Raw genomic sequence first — 16,472 nt, forward strand, 5'->3', positions numbered from 1 at the left:
TAGTTAACTTCTTTAATTGATGGTAAAATTATAAACTTTTGACATCTTCCTGTAATCTCAACCTTCGGAAGGCAGAGACAGAAAGGAGAACCCAGAACGTTGCTGGATATCCAGCCTCACATAATATACATGTTCAGGTTGCAGTGAAAGACCATCTCAAAAACGGAAAAACAAAGTGTACAGAAGCTTGATTCCAGCCTTTACAGCACAGCTACACACTGAAATTTAGCCTTAACAATAATTAAAGACATATGCAATAACGCAAAGTAGTGAACACTCCTATATTCAAAACGTATATTCTATAAGCATCAGTCTTACCATAGATATATCTGTATTTTTATTTAATGAGCAGTTTAAGGCAAATTCTTGTAAGTCATATCATTTAATTGCTACATACCTTCACATTCATGTCTAAACCAGATATCTCCTCACAAAAGCAGAAAGCTAAATTATGTTCTACAACTGAATAATTTTTCTCTATCAGTAACTTACCAAAAGACTGTTTTTAATGCTTTTTTCCTGAATTAGAATCCAAAGAGGACAATATATTGCATTTTAAGGGGCTGTAAAGCTTCTTTAATACACACTATTTAAAGACAGAACCTCATATAGCACAAAACATGAAATAACAACAAACAAAATATCCCAATTAAAAATGAAGCAGAGCTAAACAGTGAATGTTCAACAGAGGCATATCTAATGGCTGAGAAACACTTAAAGAAATGCACAATATTTTTAGTCATCAAAGAAATGCAAATCAAAATGACTCTGAGATTCTATCCTATAACTTTCAAAATGACTAAGATCAAAAACTCAAGTGACAGCACATGCTGGTGAGGATATAGAGAAAGGGGAGCACTCCTCCTCTGTAGGTAGAAGTGCAAACTTTTACAACTATTTTGGAAGTTAGTATGTTAGATTCTCAGAAAATTGGGAATTGATCTACCTGGAGACCCTGCTATACCACTCCTGGGCTTATATCAAAAAAAAAATTCCAACCTACTACAAGGACACTTGCGGAACTATAGTCATAACAACCTTAGTCATTTTATAGGCAGAACATAGAGATACCCTAGATGTTCCTCAAATGAAGAATGACTTCAAAAAAGTGGTACATTTACACAAGGGAGTAATTTCAACTGTTAAAAACATGGACATAGAGATTCCACAGAGGAATCTCAGATGGGTGATAAGCACATAAGGGATGCTCAGCACCTTTAGTAAAAAGGGAAATGCAAATCAAAATGATTCTGAAATTCCATCTTACAATTGTCAGAATAACTAAGATCAAAAACTCAAGCTTTTAGCAAGGATGTGGAGAAAAGGAAACACTCCTCCATTGCCTGTAGAAGTGCAAGCTTGTAAAACCATTTTGGAAATCAACCTCGTGCTTTTCTGAAAATTGGGAAGAGCTCTACCTCAAGACCCAGCTATACTGTTCCTATATATATGCTCAAAAGAGGCTTCACCATACAACCAGGACATTTCCTCAACTCTGTTCATAATATCTTTATTAGTAATAGCTAGATCTAGAAACAACCTAGATGCCCCTCAATTAAATAACATATAAAGAAATTGTGGTACATTTAAATGATGGAATACTACTCAGCTATTAAAAACAAGGAAATCATGAAACTTTCAGGCAAGTGAATGAAACGGTACTCACTAATAAGTGAATTTTAACAATGTATTAAGGATAAATATATTACAATGCACAGACCCAAAGAAAAGAGGGAATAAGGAGGATCTAAGGGAGGATACTTAAATATTTCCCAGAAGGGAAATAGACTAGACAGCAATAGTGACTGAAGAGAAGCAAAAAGATAGGAGAGGGAGCACAGAAATAAATGAGGGCAGAAATCACACCTGCAGGAGTGGGAGCAGGAAGACAGAAGGCCTGCAGAACAAAGCAAAACTAGGTGGGGGCTTCTCTATGACCAGCTGGAGACCTAAGTCAGGGTAGGTTTCTGGGAAGATATTAGGGTGACTCTAGTTGTGACTCCTAGTAGCCATGGCCACAGAGATGGAAGAGGATATTCCCTAACTAGACAAGACTCCTATTGGATGGAGGAGAACACCAATCCACCTACAAAAACATTAAGCCAAAAATGACTCTACCTACAAGACATGCAGGGATAAAGATAGAGCAAATAGAGCAGAGATTGAAAGAATGTCCAGTCAATGCCTGACTTAACTCAAGACCCACCCCATGGAAAAAAGCCAACCCTTGACACTGTCATGGATACTATGCCATGCCTGCAGAGAGGAACCTAAAAGAGTTGTACTCTGAGTGGCTCCACCCAACACCATTTCAAAAACAGATGCTGAGACTCCCAGTCAAACATTGGATGAATCATACGGAATCTAGGTGGAAAGTGTGAGGGTGTATAGAAGGACCTGGAGCTGCCTGGAGCTCCATAGAAAAAACAACAGAGCCAAAGAACCAGGGCCCAGAGAGTCTTTTGAACACTGAAGTGCTCATCACGGACTGTACATGGACTGGACCTAGGGATGCTGCACAGAAGTGGCCAATTGGGCAGCTCAAGCTTCATGTGGGTCATCTAGTAAGGGCAGTGAGAACTGTCTCTGACATGGACTCTGTTGCCTGCTTTTTAATCATGTCCCCTTTGGTGAGACTGCTTTGTCAGCCCACAGGGAAAGAAGAAACATTCATTCTTGGAGTGACTTTATGAGCTGGGGTGAGTGAGGATGCTCCCCTTTTCTGAGGAAGAGTGAAGAGAGGAGCAGGGAAGAGTGAGAGAGAGTGGAACTGGGGGGAGAAAAGGGCAGGGCTTCAACCAGGATGTAAATTACTCAATTTAAAAAAGAAATGCGCAAAGATATTTTTATTTTCCTAAAGTTTCTTTGATAGCAAGACAAGTTAACTCCTGACAAAACCCAGCTGACCTCAAAGAAGATGATGAGCATCAAAGTACCTCCTTATGGAGATGGCTTCAAATGTGGCAAACCAGCCACTGGGCAAAATGTCCTTATTCTTGCCACAAAAAGAATTCTGTCTAAAAAGGGGCATCTTAGATGGAGGCAGAGTCAATGGCCAAACTCTGCCGAGACAGGGTAAGCAAGTCCTCAATAGTTACTGCCTTACCGAAAAAGTCTGACAGAAGTATTGGGCCAGAAGATTGAAGATGAGGCTCCTACATGATAGAGAATGTTGGGTGACTGTTCAGGCAGTAAACTGTCTCAGTCATTTTGTTCATTTTAGAAGATTCTAACCTGCACTGCTGGCTCACTCAGGAATTTAAGTCTTGTTCCTTCTCAAGTCTCTGAGAGACGTTGAATACCAGATAGTTTAGTTTTATAATCAAGTTTAATTGGTTAGGGGATAAGGTATTTTTAGATCAAGATAATGGACTTAAGATCATAGAAATGAGATAGGATAGATATTGAATTTCATTCAGAAATTTAGATTCAACAAGACAGGCAAGATATTTACTTCAAGTTTGACAAATACAAATAGCCAAATGACTATGAATGTAACATTGATAAAACTCATGATTGTCACTTGGTTCTCCCTGCTGTATGTAGTTTGTTTTATGCATGTGTATTAAAAGAAACATATCTGAAAATAATAAATACAATGAAAAAGATGAACAACATGAATTGGCAGGCAAAAGGACAGAACTAGGAAAATCCATCCTGAGTGAGGTAACCCAGACTGAGAAAAACAAACGTGGTACTTACTCACCTATAAGTGGATATTGTTTGTAAAGTAAAGATAATAATCTTACAATCTAGGAACCCAGAGAGGTTAAGCAACAAAGAGGGTTTAAGAGAGGATACAAAGAGTTCCATGGGAAGGGGTAATAGAGTAGATTTCACAGGTGGACTGTAGGTGGGTGTAGTTGGGAACAGGATGGATCATGTAGGTGGGAAGGAGAAAATACTGGGAGAAATTACAGGAATTGGGGGCTGTGATATTTGGGGTGTAATATAGAAACCTAGTGCAATAGAAACCCCATGGAATCTATGAGACTGACCCTAGCAAAAATTCCTAGTAATGTGGCACACGGACACTGAACATACCATCTTCTGTAACCAGGCAAGGTCTCAGGTAGAGGGATTGAAACACCAACTCAGCCCCACAAAAGAAGTTTGTCCTGTCTGCAAAGTATTCTGGGACCAGAGCCTGGCCTAATCATCTTCAAATAGACCAGAGAGATTTCAACCAACAACTGATGGAATCACATGAATAACACCACAGGCAAATAGTAAGCAGAGCTCAGGGTGTCCTGAGGAGGAGGAGAAAGATTGGAGGAAATAAATGGGTCAGGGACACTACGAGAAAATGGCCTACAGAACAGAATCAACCTACCAGGACTCAAAAATGCTCTCATAGGTAAGGGAGCCTGTATGGGACTGATTTATGTCCTCCGCATACATAAGTTGTTCTTGTGGGATTCCTAACAGTGGGGTTAGAGAGCTGTCCCTGACTCTTTATTCTAATTGTGTGACTTTTCTCCTCCTACTGGAGAAGATATATGTGCTTGGTCGTATTACAGCTTATTATTCCATATTTGGTTTCTGTGCTTGGGAGATCTACTCTTTTCTGTAGGGAGGTGGAGGTGGATGTTGGGGAGAGAGGAGCTGAGGATAAAAGACTTGGGCAGGGGAGGGAGAGATTACTGCAATTTGAATTTAATATATGAATGAAGAATTAAAGATTATATGAAAGCTTCCTACATCAGATTGAGGCAGTTAGATTAGGGATTTTAAACATATATGATTAAGCATTTCACTAAAATGTGAAAAAAAAGAAAGTACTCTGTAGAGTCATATGCAAATACGACAGTACAAATATAGTAAATGTTAGAGCATAGATATATACAAGTCTTCTAAATTAAAAAATAATATTAATTCAAGTCAAAGTCATGTTTATATAGAATAATACTAATGATTAATGCTGCTTTCTAGCAATAGATATTCCTTTGTAAGAGTACCTAGAATACACAACCATTGGATACCGCACAATGATCTTTTAACTGCATGAGCTAAAAGCTAATGGAACCTGAGGGACAAATAAAGAACTCAAAGTTTTAATTAGAAACTCCAATATCAAATCTCAGTGATTATTGAAATGGGGAAGAAACAACTAATAATGAAGGATGTTAGAATTACACCATTTACTAATGCGACCTAGTTTTCACCTACATAATTTTATACTTTATCCATAATATCTGAATTTTCTTTCATTTTAACAGGGAATATTTTATAAGATGGACCATATCTTTGAAGAAAACATCAGCCTAAGTAAATCTAAAACACACCCACAGAGAAAAAAAAGAAATAGAAATAGCACCATTCATTCAGAATACCATCTGTCAGGAAATAGTCACAGCCCAAAGTAAAGTTCTGAATTTCCTCAAGTAGTAAAAACCTTACCCCTAAAATCCCTATATAGCATTGCAATGGTAAACACTAATGATTCCTATTTAGAAAAGGAAAAAAATCTACTTCCACCCAATTTGCAAGAAAGTATGTGTAGACAAAAATACCAGAAGAGGAGAATAGTAAAGGAAGGGCTATGAATCGGGATAGTGAAAAAACAGAAAGAAGAGGATGAAAGCTGTGAAGGTGATAAAAGTAGGTAGTTTTCAGATGTAAATTTACATTGAAATTTTTAAGGAAGCTACTGAAATTTCACACAGTTGATGCTTGAACTTAAGTAGGTTAGGTAATACCATCAACACGGAATATGGATGGAGTTTTGATGCGTCTGTGGAGACATAATGAACCAAATTTGGAAGCTAAAATAGAAAAGAACAAAAATTTAGCTTATACTTATAAGATGATGAAAATGGTAACGTATCTTTGCTTCTCAGTAATTCAAGTAAGAGCTAATATAGCATGCCTATAATATTCGCTGAAATTCTTTTATTTGAGGATATCTCAAGTGGTTTTGTGACTTTGTAATGGTCCAGAATCTCTGGAAAACTATGACAATTATAAAATGGCACTTGATTCTTTCATATGGCCCATTAGTCTCATTCATGGTCATTTATCCTAATTAGAAAATAAAAATTAAATGCATGCAAGAACATGTGATCATAGTACTTTACTTTTACTGTCCCCAAAGTGCAAGTAACCTGTTTTTTCTTTAATCGGAAAAGAAAAACAATAAAGGGGAATATAGTACTTGGTGACAAATATGAGTAGATTTTTCAAACAATATATGTATTTCAATGTATTAATGCATTAATCAAAATGAATAAGTCAAAAGTCTGGAGAAGTAGTATAGTGAGTGGGTGGGTAAAGCATTTGTTATTAAGTTGGAGGACCAGAAATTGTTACCCCCCCAAACACATATAAAGTCGGAGCAGTATCTAAGCACTCCTTTAGCTAGATGGCAGGTATACATAAGATAATTCCCTGAAGCAGATATAGGCAACAATGAATAAGAAGTAACTCTGTCCTAAAGAAGATGGAACGGAAGGACAAACACCCGAGGTTGTCCTCCAAATTCATCATGTGCACTTCATACTCACACAAAGCAGCACACACATGTGACATAAATATATACATGTGAATAATTTTATACTTCACTTAAATTGTGGAAGCAAAACATACATAGGTCAGTAAATTTGTTTTCACCAATGCCAATTCTACAGTTTGAGCATCATCCTGCAGTTACACAAAATGGTCTTGTTGGGGGAGTGTCTAAACAATGCATCAGAACTGTGTTTTGATGACCTCTAAAGTGTGACAAAAATAAAGCACAGCTTACAGCTTTCTGATGCCAAGCAAAATACCAGGAACCAAAACATTTCTTGTATGTTCAGTTCCCTGGCGTTTTTATTAAGTGTAGTAATAAGATGGGGTCTTCTCACTTCAGAAAGTTAACTGGAAGCAATATCTTATAGAAAATGTTGTATCTTCAAATTTTCAAAGCTAAGACACCTTATTTCACTGTTCACGCTTTCACATCACACACGCAGCCATATCAGGAAATAGCTAATTCTGTGGTTTATCATTATTCACCAAGGAATATATTTAAGAATAACTATAAACAGGAATTATTCTGCAACCTGTTTTCCTGTGGTTATGACAAAGTGAGAGATCGGTGTACTGTATCAAAAATTCGTGAATGTGGAGAATGAGAAATGAAAATCAGATGAAAGAGGAATGACACCCACCATCCCTGCTGTCTCCTCACAGTTGAAACCAGGTGACATCATAGGTATTAATAAGTGTGCCCTCTCAGATTATCATTACCTAAGCTTTGTCTTCATCTTGAAAATAACAGAGAAACTTCTTGTAATCTCTAATACAATAACCTCTAAGTATTTAAAATATTCCATTATCTCACTGGAAAATCGGGGAGTCAAATAACATCTCTCAGTGCAGTCCAGGATATCCTCAAACTCAGTGATCTTCTTATACCAGCCTAATGAGTATTTGGATAACAGTACTGGGATTACCTGCCCATATTATTTGTCAACGTTTGATCAAAGAGTTTCTATTGAATCATTCATACTACAACAAAAAATATTTAGCATATGTGATCCAATAGCAAGGCATCCTAATCTTCTCTACTAAACTCAAATTTTAGCTGAGAGATGTATAAAATAACACAGATGTTTTTCAAAACTTTGTCATACCTGAAAACATACATGCAAGTAGCATTATATAAATAGAGCAGGCTATATTTAGAAATATATTCACGTATATATAATGCATGCAAGAAGACACATCAAATATTAAGGAAAATAGTTTGGAGTGTAGAAGGTGGAAAGGCAAGAGATAAGTGCTGTATAATCTCAAAAAATAAAAAAAAAATAGTAAAAGAAATTTTCAGTGACCCCTGCACATGCAATCTAACAAGCTGTATGGTTCTTTCCTCCTGCCTCTGACATCATGTCTTCCAGAATTAAAGGAGTAAGATACTATTTTTTCCTCAGAGCCATGTCTACATACTGATTATGATGGAAAAGATTGTTAAGAAGTTGAGATTTCAAGATCATCTTGAAAACAAATAGTCATTGCAATTTTAAGAAACTAACATAAGAGTTTAAGTTTTGTTTAAAACAGGAATTCTAAAAACAAAACAACAACAACAAAAAAGGAAAACAACAAAAGCCATAGGATTTAGGTTCTTTTATATCTGGGCAGTACTCATCACAACCACTTAAATCCCATAATGTCTCAATCCATGTTCTTTCATATACAGCAGTTTTGTTTCTCTGTGGTAACATTCTGTCCTTTGCCCTCTGGTTTATAATGCATTTTCAGTTAATGTTCCAGTCATCCACCTACAAACACAGATTGTGAAAAATAACTAAATGCACTATTCAGTATTTAAATACTTACTAATATGAAGTGACTGAATAATATATTTTATAATTATATATGGATGTTTAGGACATGAAAGTTTATTTTGATGCATAAACAAATGAGGACTAATACTACTTGGATTCCCATGTGCTAATATGTATGAAGATTTGAGGGATGCACATGCATTGACCAATAAACTGAATTCTAAATTTTGTTCTACAAAATAATATGTTGATAAGGCAGATAAATGCATAAATATACGTATTTCAGTATTGGTTAGGCCAACTGAAGCAATACAGATACAAACTAAGCCAAATAAAATGAAAACCACAATTAATATATGCTAATCAAATAATGGTAATATAATTTGGCAACAATCTCACTGCATATCATTAAAATAGATGTCCAAATATTACCAACAATCTATTGCTTGTTAATACCTAAATATGCACAGTAAACAACTCTAGGGCAATAGGACACTAAGAATGAATACTTGTGCACAGTGGTGAAGAAGATGAGATAGGAAGATATTAGATTCACATCACTTAAATCCTCTTGAGCTTTTTAAATTGTTTGCCTACTGCACCTTTGGTGCTCCTACCAAAACACTTGGTACAACATCTCACACAGCATTTGTCTATTTAATAAGAAAATCCTATCAATTTAAAGTGACACTAAGAGTAATATATAACTATCATATGAAACAATATATTTATCTAAAATTAACTTGATGATCCTGGTACACATTTTACCTAATGGAAAAACACCAAAATTTTGAAAATCATGCTGACCAAGGGGAGGAAGAAATTTGCAGATACTACTGCATAACATATAAACTTTTTCTGCACACATAGGTTTAAAAAGTATAGGTGGTGTTTACAAAATGCAGAACTCCAAAGTCAGGCTGTGACTTTTTTGTTTTTGTTTGTTTGTCTGTTTGTTTGTTTGTTTTTCAAAACAGGGTTTCTCTGTGTAATCTTGGTATTCCTGGACTCACTTTGTAGATCAGGCTGTCCTCCAACTCACAGCTATCTGCCTGCCTCTGCCTCCCTGGTGGGGCAGGGATAAAAGGTGCTACCACTCTGCCTGGCTCAGACTGACTTTTCATTGTACAATTTTTTGTATGTATAATTTGAATTCTTTCAATTTTTCTTCAAAAATTCTAAAATTCACTTAGTGAAATGATCACCTGGATATAGATCTGACTACTTTTTAAATAATTCCAGAACTGTAGATGGGCACAAATCCTAAATAACAATATTTTGGTGTTGGTATTTTTCTGATTCTTTTCCATTAACTTATTTCTTTAAATTCAGAGTGCTGACAAACGAAGTAGTGAATGAATAACGATTTACCATGTACAAAATAGAAAATCAGACTTGGTATAACTAACAGTCTTCTTGTTAAGCAAAACAAAAACAAACAAACAAACAAAAAATTTAAACCTACAAAATTTTGAAAAGTATGCTGACCAAGGGAAGGAAGAAATGTGCAGATAATACTACTATATGCACTTTATTTTCTTGTGCATGAATATAAACATGATAAATATTAAATACATATCTACATTTTCTGGGGGAAACGTTTATCTTCTATATGTTGTGTGGGGTTAGAATCTGTTTGGAAAGCATGGCTGGGCAGGAAGTTCCAAGTCCAACTTTAGATTCTGAGGGGAAGCACCTAGCAAACCTGAAGCTGAGACCTGTGAGCAGAACCATTCGAAGGCCACTGACTTTAATCACTGTTGCTCTAAATTACAGCTCGAGGTCGGGTATGGAGATTCCTCCTGAGGATCTTTTATAGTATAGGATTACTTTCGCTATTCTGCATTTTTGTCTTTCCATATGAAGTTGAAAATTGATCTTTCAATGTTCTTAAAAATTGTGTAGGTGTTTTGAGAGGTATTGCATTGAATCCATAAATTGCTTTTGGTAAGATGACCATTTTTACTATGTTAATTCTCCCGATCCATGAACAAGGGAGATCTTTCCATTTTCTAATGTCATCTTCTAACTCTTTCTTCAGAGGTTTGAAGTTTTTTTTTTCAAACAAGTCCTTCACTTGCCTTGGTTAGAGTTACTCCTAGATATTTTATATTGCTTCTGGCTATCGTGAAGGGTGTAGTTTTCCTAATTTCTGTACAACCACTTTGGAAATCTATCTGACGCTTTTTTAGAAAACTGGAACTAGGGCTTCCTCAAATGAAAAATAGTGAATAAATTTTAAAATGTTAAGACAATTTTCCAAAAAATAAAAAGAAATATGGAAAACAAATAATATGCATTTAAGAACACTAAAGTAAACATATCAGACTAGCTGTCTTATCTTTCAGAAGGAGAGCTGCTAATACTAAAGCCTAAACACTGCATATTTAATATAGAATTAATATCATGATGGTCTTTTGGGGGTCTCAATAATTTTATTACTAGTGAACTCACAAGTATGAAATTTACAATATTTTTTATTCTATTTTCTGCAAAACAGAAAACAATAAATCAAGTATGTATTGATATTTTATATATAAATTAAAATAAATTTGTATTTAGGATCACAAAAAATACAAAAATAATGCATATCTATTTTCAAAAATCTCAGGATATGGCATTTAAAAATGTTTTTATTATTTTAAAGATTCACTCACAATGAGACAGATTAACACCTAGGAACACCCAGCTACCTCAAAGAGGATGATGAGGATCAAAGAACTTTCTTATGGAGATGGATTCAAATGTGGCAAACAAACCACTGGGCAAAATGTCCTGGCTTCTACCACTGACATAATTCTTCCTACAAAAAAGGGCAAGATAAGCTTGGGTACGAGCAGAGTTGACAGCCATAGTCAGCCAAGGCAGGGTAAGCAAGTCCTCAATTGTTCCTGCCTCACAAATATGTCTAGCAGATATATTGGGCCAGAAGGCTGAAGATGCTTCAACATTATAGAGAGTTTGGGGTGACTATTTAGCTAACAAACTGTCTCTGTCATCTTCTCATTTGGAAAGCTACTAACCTGCACTCCTGGCATACTCAGATAATCAAGTTTATCCCTTCTCATGTCTCTGATGGGGTTGAAGACTAAATAGCTTAGTTTTGCAATGAAGGTTAGTTGTTTATGAGTTAAGATGTTTTTAGGTCTAGGTAGATGTTTTAAGTTGATAATGACAAGATGTGATGGTGATTGATTTACAGTCAGAATTTTAGACGCACCAAGATAGGAAAAATGTTTTCTTTAAGTGTGTCAAATGCAAATAGCCAAAACACTAAGAATGTAACATTTATATAATTCCTGAGTGAGCCATGGCTATTCTTGCTATTGGTAGTTTATTGTATATATGTGTAATATCAATGTATATGTAAAAAATAAAAATGTTTAATAATAAATTAAAAATTTTAATAAAAAAGAAAAATAAAGCAATGTTCTGCATATTAAACACTGGAAAATGAGTATCACATAAAGCTAGCTTTATATATTAGCTGTAGAATTATTAATGACTCTGTAGAAATATGTAGATGTAACTGAGGGTAATTGGAAATATTCTTTATCTTAGGTAAGATTTCTATTACTGTGATGACCTATGGTAACCAAATTTAAGGAGGAAGGGTACATTTGACTTACATATCCTAGGTAACAGTCCACTGAGGGAACTAAAGACAGAGAAACTCAGGGCAGAAACCTAGAAGCAGGCATTGTAGGAATATTACTTGCTCGCTTCTTCTCCATGGCTAGCTCAGCATACTTCGTTACACTACCTAGAGTCACCAGCCCATGGGGTGGCAACTCCAAGGTGAGCTGGACCCTCACACATCAACCATAAATCAAGAAAATTGTTCTGTAGTCTTAGCTACAGTCTTGTCTGCTAGACACAATTCTTCGGTTGAGATTCCTTCTTCCCACACTGTATCCTTTCAGATGGATATAGAAAGTTGAGTACATTATTAAGGTCTTGAAAATTTTGAACATGTTTATGTTTAAAAAGAAGTACCAAAGTAAGTAAAAATAACAGAGATGTTATATGTCAGTCTTTTAACTCTTCCCTTGTTTCTGGTTTATTGTTATTTGTTTCCTGGTCTCTGGTTTACAGTTATTTGTTGTTTTGGAGCCAGGATTTCCACATGTACCCAGGCTAGGTACTTCATGGCTGAGCCCTTTGAGTCATGTGTATATAGATTTGTATCTTTTTCTTAGCAAAAAAGAAAAATGGAAAAAGAAAGAAGACAGACAGGAAGATGGAAAGAAGGAAGGAAGGATGAAAGAGAAAGGGAAGGAGAGAGAGGGGGAGATTAAATATGCTCCTCATAGAAGTCTAGTAGTTTATTGAGCCATTTCCATAATCTGATCTAAATTGATAATGCCCCTCACTAATGGGGTCCCTGGCCATAAGATATAGCCTAATGCTGCATTTCCATTTCTGGATGGCAGATGGCGATGTTGAATAGCTTTATGATATTTTTCTATATTATAAGCATACTGATTCCTCACAATTGAATGAAACGGATTTTAACTAAAAACAAAATTGTCAGGGCTATCAAACCTCCTTCAAAAATAGATTAATGTAAGGTTTCCAGGTAGAATTTGAGGGCTTTATCTATCAACTACATACCTTTAGAAACATAAACAGGCTTGAAATGATGTGCCCAAAGATACACTAACAGTATAGTAACATTCCTGTGAAGACATATAAATTATAAATCTAATAATTTAAAAATATCATGTAAGCATCAATTCAGAAGGATTTTACAAAAATAACTGATTTGTACACCCCAGAAGCCATAAAAAATATTTACCAGTTAAAAACTGACCAAAAAGACATTAAAATTAAATTTATCTCTTGATGTCAAATTCTAAAATGCTATCTCTAAAGGAACATATCCAATTATGGATAATTTCAATGTGACTATGAAGTAGATAAGTTCTTGAGTATTTAATCAATCTTAACTTGCCTGAACTGTGGTTATATAATATCTGTTTTACAGCAAATGCACTATGAGAGATTTTGAGTTTAAAAAAAAAACCCTTCTCTAATGTCTTTTCAATGGTTTGACATAAATATGTGCGCACTGTTTGTACATGTGAACATATGTAGAGAAAATAACAAGAAGTAGAATATATGATAACATATGACAAATATTATTAAAGAAAAAAATCCCTTGTACCGTGATGACAACTCTTTTATATTTAAAATCAGATAGTAACAAAGCTTAAATTAATTTAGAGATTATTATGTGCCCTGTGATTATTTTTCAGGTAAATGGAAATATTCAGAATGATTTTGAACTAAAGTCTAGTGTTGAGGGATAAATCCGTAAGGGAAGAAAAACATATCTCTCTCTCTCTCTCTCTCTCTCTCTCTCTCTCTCTCTCTCTCTCTCTCTCTCTCTCTCTCTCTCACACACACACACACACACACACACACACACACACGAGTGTGCATATGTGCTCACACTACCCAAAATGAAATATCTCAATAAAAAGAAGTAACTGTATCACCAGCTTTGGAATGGCATAGATTGAAAACAAGGTTTTTTTTTTAAGTGTTAGAAACACTGGGAAAAATAAACAAGCTTCAGTAGCTAAAGGTTGGATAAAACTGCTAAATGTCATTGATGAGGAACTGAAGTACCTACCAGTGACTTATGAACCATGCATGACAAGATGATTCACAAGTAAAATGAGTCACTAAGCTTTGTTGTTGTTGTTAAGTATTATAAAGTACAACCAAAAGTACAGAATAGCTTAAGAAAAAACAGTTCAATCCATAAACAAGGTTTTTGAAGAATGAGAGTGAAGAACTATTTTTCATGTAGAAGCTAAAGAAAACCCAGAAATTTTCAATAAAACCTCATTGATTCTATTATGCTTTAGAATGAAGAAAACTAACTCACATGCTATGGTTTTAATTTCACCATGTAAATATGTCCACGTTCATGAGGGTTGGTTCCAAGTCATACTATAAGTTGCACGTGCATACAAAATATAGTTAACTCGAAATCTGCTTGAATTTTCACCAATTTGTTCCACACATTAAGAAGTCAGAACGTGAACTTTGCTTGTTTGGGGGGGATTGTCTTTTGTTTGTTTTTTGTTTTGTTTTGTTTTGGGTTTTTTGTTTGTTTGTTTGTTTCCTGTCAGGACACTCATTCCTGCTTTGAGTTCTTGAGTATGGAAAAAGTCAGCTAACTTTTCCTTTGAGCAAATATGAAGTTGGTGACAGGCTGTGAGTATCCTTACTCACCCTGTGTCACATCACATAGCTTCCTTTCCAGTCCTCTCAGTACAGGAACTCACCAAAACTTCCATGAACACAGGGATGTATGGACAGAAATCTAGTAGATTGACTGAGGAAAATAGTGGTGTCATTGTTTCAAACACCTCTAAGCTAAATGACCAGAGTTTAGGGGAGAGACTGGTGATCAGCAGTTCAGGGCAGCGAAGGCTGTCCAAGAATGACATCCTGTCCTTCGAAAGCTTTTTTTGAGTCATTGCTTGTCACACGACCATGTGGGGAAGGAAGCCCAAAGATGGTGTTTTAGTGCACCTGTTAACATGCAGGCTTCCGAAAAATTCAGTCTTCTGCTGGCTTCACAGACATTACCATTGTTTTGCCCAAATGATGATCTGCTGTTCCTGTCAGCCACAGGAGGGTGGGACTTCAGGGTAAGATCCTAGGAAGCAGCATTCTCAGGAAGCAGTTAGGCCCTTGTTTACCAGATATTCGTCCCTGCACCCTTCCTTAGTGTCCATCTGGGGATACGGATATAAAACACTCCAAGCTGTTCCAGCCAGGGAGGGTCCTCTCTGATTTCCTAATGGATTTTTCTGACGGGAGTGAACTGAGAATCTGCATTTCTAACAATGTCGTTCTAATGTGGACGCCTGGAGGGGGCTGAACCCCCAGTATAGGCTCTGGGGTTGGGGGCAGCCTGAGGGGCAATGGATTCAAATGCTGAGGTGATCCTTTTCTGAGGTAGCTTACTTCCAGCTTGTCAACTCACCCAAAAATCCTATGCGGCTGCTCTTTCCAAAATTAGGATGTGTTATTTGACTCGAATACCACTTTAGTGACCCACACAGCACATTTCCAACATTTCCAAGCCTTAACAAACACCGCAGTCAGAAGCTGTCAGGGGACAGAGGGGCCTCTTCTGTTCCATGCAGCAGCCGCCTGTTGGCGCAGTAACCTGAGCAAAGGAACACTTGTGGCTTGAAAGCTGCAGAGGGAGGGGCTGGAGCAAAGAGCCACAGCCCAACTCCCTCTGTCCCCCGCCCCTGCCTAGTCCCAGATCTTTCTAGAAGCTGCCAAACTGGCGCAGTCGCAAAGAAGGCTCTGCAATGCTGCATTAAGAGTGCGCAGGCGCCAGGAAGCCCCCTCCCCGAGCGAAGGGAGCGCCTGCAGTGTGTTTCCATTGCGCATGTGCCAAGAAATCCCCCTCCCTTGTGAGCAGACCCCTGCACTGCGGTGAAAAGAGTGCGCATGTGCTAGCAGGCCCCCCTTCTTCCAAGACTGTGAGCTGCTCTCAGCCCAAAGCCTCCTGCTTTTCTTTTCAGGTGATTGACATTAGATGAGGCCCCAAAAGGGTGATGAGAGCTTGTAAAATGCTGCTTTTGAAACTGGTTCCCCTGCAGAAATGTAACTGAAATGTTCTCAGTTGCTGGAACAGAACCCAGATACCTGCCCCTGACCCCAAGGTGACAGTTTAAAGCAAGGAAGTGAGCTAACTCTGGGTCAATTAGCCAAGGTCAGATTAGCTCAGGTTTCTGAAATCAGGTTTTCCAGACACTTCACTGACTTCAAGTCTCATCGGCCTCACAGCCTGGAGACGGCATTTGCAATTGACCTCTGGCTTTCCTGCTTCTTAAATCATGGGTTATCGGTATCATCCGTCCTTAAACTTTGGACGAACCTAAACTAATTAGGCTTTGAGCTGCCATGACATCTTAATAACTCACAGGTATGGGGAATCAGGAGAGGCACAGAAAGCCTGATGGAGCAGAGACTCCATTTGTAACCAGAAGTCTGGAGGCAGAGGAGGGGCGGGAGCGCAGCCTCCCTGGTTACTGAACTCTAGCCTTACATACAAATGCCTGCACAGTTTTTCCTTGGGCCATTTTTCCCTCTGCTAAGAACCGCATTTTCCCAATAGACTTCAAGTTTAAACATTCTGGTTTCAAACTGGCTGTGATCCAA

Source organism: Acomys minous (genome assembly GCF_964271855.1).
Source record: "Acomys minous genome assembly, chromosome: 2".
Taxonomy (NCBI): Eukaryota; Metazoa; Chordata; class Mammalia; order Rodentia; family Muridae; genus Acomys; species Acomys minous.